The sequence below is a fragment of the Simochromis diagramma genome, unplaced genomic scaffold (assembly GCF_900408965.1).
Source record: "Simochromis diagramma unplaced genomic scaffold, fSimDia1.1 OVJJ01000704.1, whole genome shotgun sequence".
Taxonomy (NCBI): domain Eukaryota; kingdom Metazoa; phylum Chordata; class Actinopteri; order Cichliformes; family Cichlidae; genus Simochromis; species Simochromis diagramma.
In genome coordinates, this window is record NW_024387497.1 from 44,752 (window position 1) to 54,582 (window position 9,831).

Sequence of the window (9,831 nt, forward strand, 5' to 3'; positions counted from 1 at the left end):
AAGAAATCACAAATACAACAATAAACTCTTAATGCTGGGTCACATGACCCAGGACCGTGACAAACATCTGGAGCCACATGTTGTATTTGGTACAGATTTGATGACAGATGCATAAAACTGCTCTTCCTGGCACAAACACTGAGGCACTGTAACTTCTCCTTAACATGAAAACATTATGAAGCTGACTTCTCTCTGAGTAGAGATGTTAGTGCTGATCAGTAATCAATAAATAATTAGTGTTTTTTAATAGTAATGTGCCATCTGTTAGAAAAAACAAACAAACATGTGGTGTACATCTGAACATGTAGTATAGAGAGTATCGGGGAAAAGCATCTACACTGCTGCCTGATGCTTCTTTACTTGTTTGACTGCAGGGGAAGGATCTCCCAATATTTCTGATAGCTGATGGAATTTGTTGAAGCTCGTACCAACATGTGCTTTGGCTCTTTCGTCCACTCACCTTTTCATCTCCTCCAGTTTCTGGACCTTCTCTGTGTCTCCTTTCTGCTTCATCTTCTCAATCAGGAAGTCCAAGTGGACAATAGTGGATGCTGAATCAGCTTTCAGAGCGATCTGCTCCACTCTGACAACATGCTGGTAGGACTCGTCCAGGAACTGTGACTTCTCGGCTGTCACCTGTTTCATTTCATTTTCAAGATTTTCTGAAAGACTCAATATTTTCTTAATGTCCATTTTATTTCCTGCCTGTTTTAGGGCTTCTTTCATGTTTCTGGTTTCTCTCTTTTTTACTTCAGCCAGCTTGATTCTCTCTTTCAGGTTTTGGATGGAGGCTTTCAGTCTTATCTGTTCATTTAACACTTCAACTGTTGTCATCAGTTTTTGAGGATGTCGGGATGAAATATTATTTTACTGTTACTATTCATAATCATTATTATTATTGTTGCATCACTTATGATTTATCATTATGATTTCATTAGAGCATTTATTGAAACTGTTGATGTTACATTAAAGTCTGTATTTCAGGTGGGAGCATAGTTATGTAATAATCTTTCACATATTAAAGGCCTGTGTGCATTCGGCAGCCTGCTGCATTGGAGTTTGCCTGGTAACAGATGACTCAAACGGAGTCAGGAAGTATACTTTTAAAATGTCTTTGTTTGTTGAGTGAGGTCATGCACTGAGGTCAAGACACACATAAGTCTGCTTGAATATACAGTATTTAGAAACTGACTCCAAAAGTTGTTTACCTGCATACGTGACAGTTTAGTTCTGATAAGCCCAGAGAGTGGAATAACAGGAAGCATCTGGCGGGTGGTAGAGGAAGTAACTGTTCTTTTTTAGAATATGTCCAGGCTGGAGTTACTGGAACATGTATCTGCGGTGACACATATTACTTGTCATCATATGTATAAATATCACACCCATTTATTGTTCTGGGGAGATCGAAGCTGATGTTTTGCAGAGCCCATCTTCACCACATATATGTGTTTTAATAAAATCATTGTTTTGACGCACTATGGACCTTCAGTTGTATGCCTCTTCCTCAAAATACAAATCGGGACAGTTTTGGTGCCGAAAACCTGGTTTGAGGAGGGACTTGGGTTTGGCTGAGGTCTAGTGGTGTCAAACGGACGGACAGCCAGCAGGTCGACTGAGTGATGTGCCCAAAATAGGAGGTAAGCACCACCTGATTATTGAAGTAATATCCAAAGGTGCTGAATTGGAAATTAAGCTAAATTAAATGTTCACTCAGTAGAGCTTCTGGTCCGTGTCCGTGGTGATTTTGGGTAATTAGTGATAAAAGTTTGGGGAATATTTGACTGACAAAATTTATTGCTGTTAATTCTGGGGTGATTGTTAACTTAATAGGTTGTGTGTTTAAGTTAATATGTTATGTGTTTAAATTGATGTGTTCTATTTGTTGACTGTGACGCCAGCCAAGCAAGGCGTAGGTTAGGGTATTTGGCTAAGGGATTTTATTCCCAGATTGATCAGCAGAACTGGGTTCGGGCATCACATTAGAAAAGATTGTTGGGGGGCTTGGAGCCCACAATGATGCTTTTAAAACGTAAATAAATTAGTCTAGGACCGGGATTGGACCCCGAGGAACGCAGTTCTGTTCAGCGTGTGGCAGCGACCAATAACCGTGGACGCGTGGTTATTTTTAGCCCGGGGTGGCCTCCCGCAGGGATTCGGACTCCCGTTAAAAGGCCAGGTAGTCAGGGATTACCTTTTTACTGCTTTGTTTGGGTGAAAGGGTTGGACCCGGCCGTGACCATTCAACGTGACTGACCTGTGAGCTCTAAGTAAAGTGGAAAGGCGTGAGTGTGATACTTAGACGCTGGACGTGGAGTTCCCTGTCAAGGCGCGGGGAGCGGTTATAAATTAATTAGGGCTTAGAAATCTGACCGCTGTTGGTGACGGCGTTCCCGAAGCGGGTTCATTGACCAGCAAGGTTGGACCTGGGCCTGGGCTTAGAGGGTTTTAAATTAGTCAAAAAGTTAGGTGTAATGCTACAGAGGCTTTGAAGAAGAATAAAGATAAGAAGTGACAAGAATAAAATAAGAAGTGACAAGAATAAGGATAAGAATAAGAGTAAGGAAATGTTGAATAACTTGTCTTGGCATCTGGTGTCTTTTTTTGTGTTGATACAGGCCTGAGTATATAAAATAAAGTGTAAATCGGCTGTGTACATTGCTTATATTGATTATGACTGCGTGTGCTGTGAAAATGATTTAATACAGAAGCTGAGTGGATGAGGATTAAACAAAATAGTGTGTGTTTGTGGTGTGTAGAAATCGCGGCAGGAGGCCGTGTCACGAGTTGTTGCAAACTGTGAAGTCAATTGGGGGGTTGAGTTTAGTTTTATATTTTTTAAAGGAAGAGAAACTGCGGTATACAGTCCGTGGCGCAGTTTGAAAATTTGTGAGGTGCAGGAGAACGGATGGCACCCACTCTGTGTGTCTGGGAGAGAGAAAGAGACAAGGTGGGGGCCGAGTGCCCAGGCTGTGAGTGTGTGTGAATTCCTGGATGACAGAAGAGGGAGGAAAAGTAGATCAGTTGATTTTCTGTGAAATAATAATAGTCAAGAAATCCTAGTGATCAAATAGGAGAAAGTGAACTGAAAATAAATAAATAAAACTAAAACAGTGGATTAGTGTTAAGGTAATGATAAATTGATAAAAATTAACAGTGACATATAGAGGTGATCAAGTACGCAAGGATGAATGGAGGATTTGATTGCTGACTGCATGAGAGCTGTTTGGGTGAAAGGAAAATGAGGTTGGAAGAGTGAGTTAACAGGTTAATGTGTGCGTGTAAACAAAAAAAAGGACAAAAGTGAAAGAGAGTGATGAAAGCAAAGAAAATAAAAAGTGTGGAAGTGTGAGCGAGAGATTGTCTCCAACTGGGGAAGCAGTGACGCTACAGTTCACCTTCTTCCCCTGCTGGACACAAAAAGAAAACATAATTTGGAGTGCTATGGATGAAAATAATTAACAACAACATCAAGAAGATTTTTGTGTTTGCGGTTAAGAACAAATAAAATTTCACATTTGGGGTGTAAAGTCAGCAGAGTTCAAAACAAAATAAGTAGAGATGTGTTGCTTTAGGAGTGATTAAAACATCTGGAGTCACAGTGAATAATGAAAGTCTCTCAGTCTGTCGTTTACAGGTGGGGAACGGACCTGGATCAATTCTCCACGGGCAGCAGTCGGAAGAAAATTATAGGTTAAAATCCTTAGAAAAAAATAAAAACACCCAGCCAGAATTTTTGGCTGAACTGTTTTGCAGCTCCCCGTCCTCATCCTGAACAAGCAAGCTCCAAGGAAACTAATCTCTCCCTGAAGACACAGAGTGCAGTTTTAGAAGCACGAGGATGAACATCAACGGTGGACAGGAGTCCAAGAGACAATACCAGAGTTCTGAGCAGAGAGGTCCAGCAGCGCTGTGGGTAAACGGCATCAGAAAGAGAAGATCCACCATCTTGATTGGATGGATGGAGATGCGTTTCCAGCAAGCTGCAACCTCACTGTGTGTGAAGGACTTTTGAGAAGACTGTCTGAGTTTGACACTTGCCATGTTTGGAGCGAGATGGCAATGAAAGAGACAGTGGGACAAAGAGAGACATGGGACAAAGCTGAAGAAAACTGACTGCCATTGGACTGAAAAGTGGGAGAGAAGAACGGAGAGAAAGGAGCAGAAGAGGACTGAGGCGGCTGTTTTAGTGTGGGGAATCAAATTGGGTTAAGGAATCCAGGGAGACAGACGACTGCCTGGAAGTGGAGGGTTGAGACAGTCCCCGGACCACCACAAAAGGGGGAGGAAGACAAGAACTGAGGTATGCAAGAGTACTGTTAGAACAATGGAAAGTGACACCACGCACGCACATAATATGCACTAGAGATGACACAAAATCATACATAAAGTGTGACACATTAAAAGAGGGCATTTGTAGAAGGGGTTAACAACACTCAGTGTGGTTGCCTATGGTAACCTGCAAGCATTTGGGGTTTAGCTGTGCCTGACTATGACAGAGTTTTTCATTTCGATGTTTCTGGAACAAAATTTGGAGGAAACAGAGTTTTGTTTCAGAAAAAAGGGGGAAGGTACATAAAAGGACACACAGAAATAGAAGATGTATTAACCTTACTAACACACATACACACACACACATGTAATGGAGCTCATTAGGAACAGCTCATTAGGATCAAACACAATTTTAAGTAGGTAATACTGTTACCATCATCCTGTCTGGTTTATTGAGTGGGTTGAGAAGTGATACATAGACGACTGAATTAGTATTATTTTGGGGAACATGATAGCAGGGGTGAACAGAATCCTGCAGCCAGAGTTTAAATGAGTGAAACTAGCAGATTTTTTGTTTTGTTTTTGTTTCTGAAGTATGGGGAAGGTTTTACCATGGCACCAAGTTTTAGTGTTGGTATTTTTTCACTTACAAGAGAAAGAATATTCGGTGACAAGTCCTAAGACCGGGCTTGTGTATTTTTATTTAATTTTGTTTTACAGTTTTATCTTTTATTTTTCATTTTATATTTTTTGAACAGTGCACTGATTTTTGTTTGTGAATTTCTTTTCTTTAAGCAGATCTGCACGACGGGAATTAAAAGTGCTACACGTCGTCGAGAAAATTGTTGCAAGTGAGTTTCTCCACGTTAAAATGGGCTCTGGAGAAAGCCACTTATTTGGGACAATTAGAAAATGAGAGTCCCTGCCTAAGAAGGATTCAGCGAGGTAATCCGATCTAAAGTTCTTGTTTTTCTTTTTGAAATGACGTCATTTTGCTGAGGGCGGAAATCTAAATGCGGCGATGGTTTCCACTATCAGCAAAGAAAGAAAGAATGGATGAATGAATGAAAGACTGGAAATAAAAACAAACTGACTGACTGGTAAAAGCTGACAAAAGCTGACAAGACTTGACCACGACTCAAGGTTAACCTCCACCTAAATAGGACAAAAGGGTGGATGAATTTATGTGTGTTTCTTTTACAGGAGCAGAAGGATGACAGCAACATCTGAGGTTGCGTGAGCTTTGGCCGTACCGATTTAACTTTTAAATGCCTCTTTTGTGTTTGTGAATCTACCAGGGGTGTGTGATTCATGGGTTTGTGTTGTGTGTTGCTCACAGAGATAACTGTGAGAAAGGGTGTATACACCTGCACAGCATTAACATTTGCATCTTCTTCTCTACAGCATTACAGTTCTTAATGTGATTTGATCATGTGATATATAACAGGACAACTGGTTAATGTTTTTCTACTACAGGATTTCTGGGCTCATGTGTGAAGAAACTGTGTTTATAGGTTATGAGTTGGTGATGCTATTACACGGTGTTCTTGGGAAAATGTTGAATACTACAGGGAAGTGAATATGGTGTGAGAACACATCATGTGTTGAGAACAGTGTGTCATTCTTTTTACAGGAGGTCTTTTTATAGCACCTCTGGAATGTGGATGGCCGACGCCTGACCCCCGGGATGGTCAATGTGTGTTGCTAACGTTTGTTTTGCTTTTGTTAAGAGTGCATGTGAAGGATTCGGTACAAAACAGACAAGGGACATGAGAAAACAAATAAGAGATGCAGTTTTTATGGAACAGTTTAATATGGGGCTCATAGTGATAAAACAAGTGGAGTGACATTGCTTAAGGAAAGTCACTGATTAAATTGTGGAATAAATTGGGATGAGTCATGATTGGGGACAAATTATGGTAATAATAGTGATTTAATGATTGGAGAAACCCTGCACATGATACTTGTCTGTTATGCTGAATACTTTATTACTCTCATGATTTATAGTTGGTTGTAAATAAGATGTTTGATTTAACAGATTTGTTTTCCAGGATACAGGTTCCAGGTGGAGCTGGGAGTTAGATGAGCTTAACATGTAACTGCTGACTAATGTTTTTACACAAGGTTACAGGTTGGCGGGAGATTGTTTTAGAGAGAATGTGTAACATTCTTATACAGGTCTCAGTAGGGAGTTGACACACGGCGGAAGCCAGGTGCAAGAGGAGGGTCATTTTTAATTTGTAGGTGTCGTGAGGTGCCAGGACGAGAAGTGAGTGAGGAAGGGCGCCTACAGGATGGAAGCGGAGGCCAGGATAGAGGCTTGAGGAGGATCAGTGATCATCTTGAGGAACGGCAGAAATAGTACAGGCAGCTGTGCTACTGAGCTTCCAGGAGATTGAGAGGAGTCTTCCCACAGCAACGTTTTAAATAAAAATGAGTGAATAAAATGAGAGATTCATCGTGGACATTGAGGAAGACAACTAAGGTGTACGACGTGCTCTGCCTTAAATCATCACCTTAAATCAGGAACATGAGAACCTGAGGGATGAAGGGAGCGTGCCAAGCTCCATAAGTGACGGCTCGTACCACAACAGCGGTCCAGTTGAAGGGGACAGGCGAAACCTGGTTCCCTTGGTCTCAATGTGCAGTAGCAGATGAGAGCTTGGTGGAGACAAGCTCATCTCCAAATAACACGGGTGGCAAAACAGAGGCAGAATAAACCCTCTGACCCGTGCAACGACTAACCAGTAGTCTACCTGGGAAGTTGAAGAAAGAACAGGAGGATCGTAGAGCATCACTTCACTCAAAGAGGAGGTGGCTGAGTGGCCCGAGGAGTGTTGGCCCTTTTCAAAGGCCAAAGAGGAGGAGTGTAGAGATGAAATATTATTTTACTGTTACTATTCATAATCATTATTATTACTGTTGCATCATTTATGATTTATCATTATGATTTCATTAGAGCATTTATTGAAACGGTTGCTGTTACATTAAAGTCTGTATTTCAGGTGGGAGCATAGTTATGTAATAATCTTTCACATATTAAAGGCCTGTGTGCATTCAGCAGCCTGCTGCATTGAAGTTTGCCTGGTAACAGATGACTCAAACAGAGTCAGGAAGTATACTTTTAAAATGTCTTTGTTTGTTGAGTGAGGTCATGCACTGAGGTCAAGACACACATAAGTCTGCTTGACTATACAGTATTTAGAAACTGACTCCAAAAGTTGTTTACCTGCATACGTGACAGTTTAGTTCTGATAAGCCCAGAGAGTGGAATAACAGGAAGCATCTGGCGGGTGGTAGAGGAAGTAACTGTTCTTTTTTAGAATATGTCCAGGCTGGAGTTACTGGAACATGCATCTGCGGTGACACATATTACTTGTCATCATATGTATAAATATCACACCCATTTATTGTTCTGGGGAGATCGAAGCTGATGTTTTGCAGAGCCCATCTTCACCACATATATGTGTTTTAATAAAATCATTGTTTTGACGCACTATGGACCTTCAGTCGTATGTCTCTTCCTCAAAATACGAATCAGGACAAGGACTAGATTTTTCTAAGAAGTCTGTGACCTGATACATGTTTTTCTGTGTGAGTTCCCATGTATTATTTGAAATTGTGTTTTCCTCTCTTCGCTCTTCATGCTGGCAGTTATCAAACAGGAAGTAAACTGGCTGATTCTTCCCTTTTTTGGCACATTTAATATTTCCAACTTCAAGAGCTTTAAAAGCATTTTCAGGTCTGCTTCCATTTGAGTGTGTGATCACAGCTACAATGTTTTTCTCCATGTTTTTTCCAAACAGAGACATCACTGAATCAAAGACCCGATTGAACAACAACGCGTCAACAACGTGCTGAGCTGTGACTCTTCTTCCCTCTAAAGTCCTGGTGTTAACACTCACCCTGCATCAGCTTCACCTTTTTTAAATTGTTTTTACTTTTCAAACCGACGGATCATTTGAAGCCAACCATCCAAAAACTGCTTCGGCTGTGTTTGATGTTTATGCTACAGCCTGTTTACCAATATAATCAATATCAGATATCAGAGCAACAGAAACCTCGGTGATCAGGATGCTGGGACTGAGAACAGGATGCGGCTCAAACGTCACAGTTTCATAACGTCACCCTGAACTCCACTCACGGAGTTTCAGTCGCCATTGTAGTTTTTAAAGTCCCGTGATAAAGGCGGGTCTTTCTGTGAATCCGCACGCTCATTGGCTAATAACTTGAGATTGACACATCGTTATCCAATGAGCGTGCGGGAACTTCCGACATAAAGTTGTTTCCTTTGAAAAACCAAAGTCTGATTATTTTTGCCTCCACTGACGGAGCCTGTTGTTCCCGCCACAGAGACACAGTAATGTCAGAGCGGTGTTAACACTCACCCTGCCTCAGCACAGCTCTCACGCTCCTCCTGCTCTCTCACACTAAACGGAGGCTCAGCTAAACTCACTTCCTCTCTACTTACAGGAAACCAGCGCTCAGAGGAGCCGACCGGCCTCACATTTCACCCACAGACACGAACAGCGTGGAATTATTTTATGTCATAAGAAGAAACATATTCATGTAAACACTCACCTGCCTCAGCTTCCTCCTTCCTCCTCCTGCTTTCACTGCTGCTCCCTAAACACAGAGGATGCTGGGACTTGTAGTTGTTTCCTTCCGGTGCGGTCTTCCTCTTTGTTTGTGTTTGTGTTCAAGTTATTTCGATCATGTAAACATCAACAGAACACGTGAAGCCACACAGAGTTTGTATGTCGAGGTGGGTAGGAGGGTTTGAGGGTTTGGGGAGGGGTCAGAGGGAAGAGGTCTCTCAGTCTGGACAATCCACACTGATGGCATTGCATCTTTCAACGTCTTTGTGGGTCATTTGGATGCTCCAGGTGTGAGAGCAGCCACTCAGCCTCTACTGCAGATGTGTGTCACAAGTTCATCTAGTAGTAGGCTATGGCACTTGACCACAGGTGGCGCTAATTGACTCCATTTGAGTGCACACAAAGTAAACTGCACACTTTAGTTGTGAAGCGAAAACGCTGAAATTGCAGTAATAACACGTACGAGGGGAACGATAACGAAGACAAGATGCTCCTGATCGTTACTCTTGCTGTCCTGTGAACAGCATCGGCATGGTGTTAATTGTTTGCTTTTGTTTTGGCGATCGCCCCGTGAAAGAGAATATGACCAGGTAAACCGGCGACATTTTTAAATAGTTTGTCGTTCAACAGCAACAAGACTGACGGAGTGTGTTTGAGGAAACCTCACAAATGTCACAGATGAAATATTTGGTGTTTATTTGCTGGTTTGTCGGTAGCAGCTCCTTCAAAGTAAGTCTACCACACATCTGTTTGACCAACGCCAGTTGATTTGGATCACCGGTCCAAACAATTTGAACGATTGTTGTGTTACCTTTTGTGTTGAGTTTGACTGATATTTGCTGGATAGCAAATGTTTTAAAGCTGTGCAGCCTTTATCTGCACATAGCAGTTAAACTGTTTAGATCAATCTTTATTGATAATATACATTATTTATTTATGAATTACTGTGTACACAAGAATAAGT

At 41.6% G+C, this 9,831-nt stretch overlaps 1 long non-coding RNA gene across 1 annotated transcript; it reads left to right on the top strand.

Moving 5' to 3' along the window:
• Window positions 1-1,343: 1,343 nt before the first annotated feature.
• LOC120725658 lies at window positions 1,344-5,311 on the top strand. The gene is made up of 2 exons (XR_005694167.1): window positions 1,344-1,637; window positions 3,754-5,311. It is a non-coding gene; the product is annotated as an uncharacterized LOC120725658 (long non-coding RNA).
• Window positions 5,312-9,831: the final 4,520 nt, after the last annotated feature.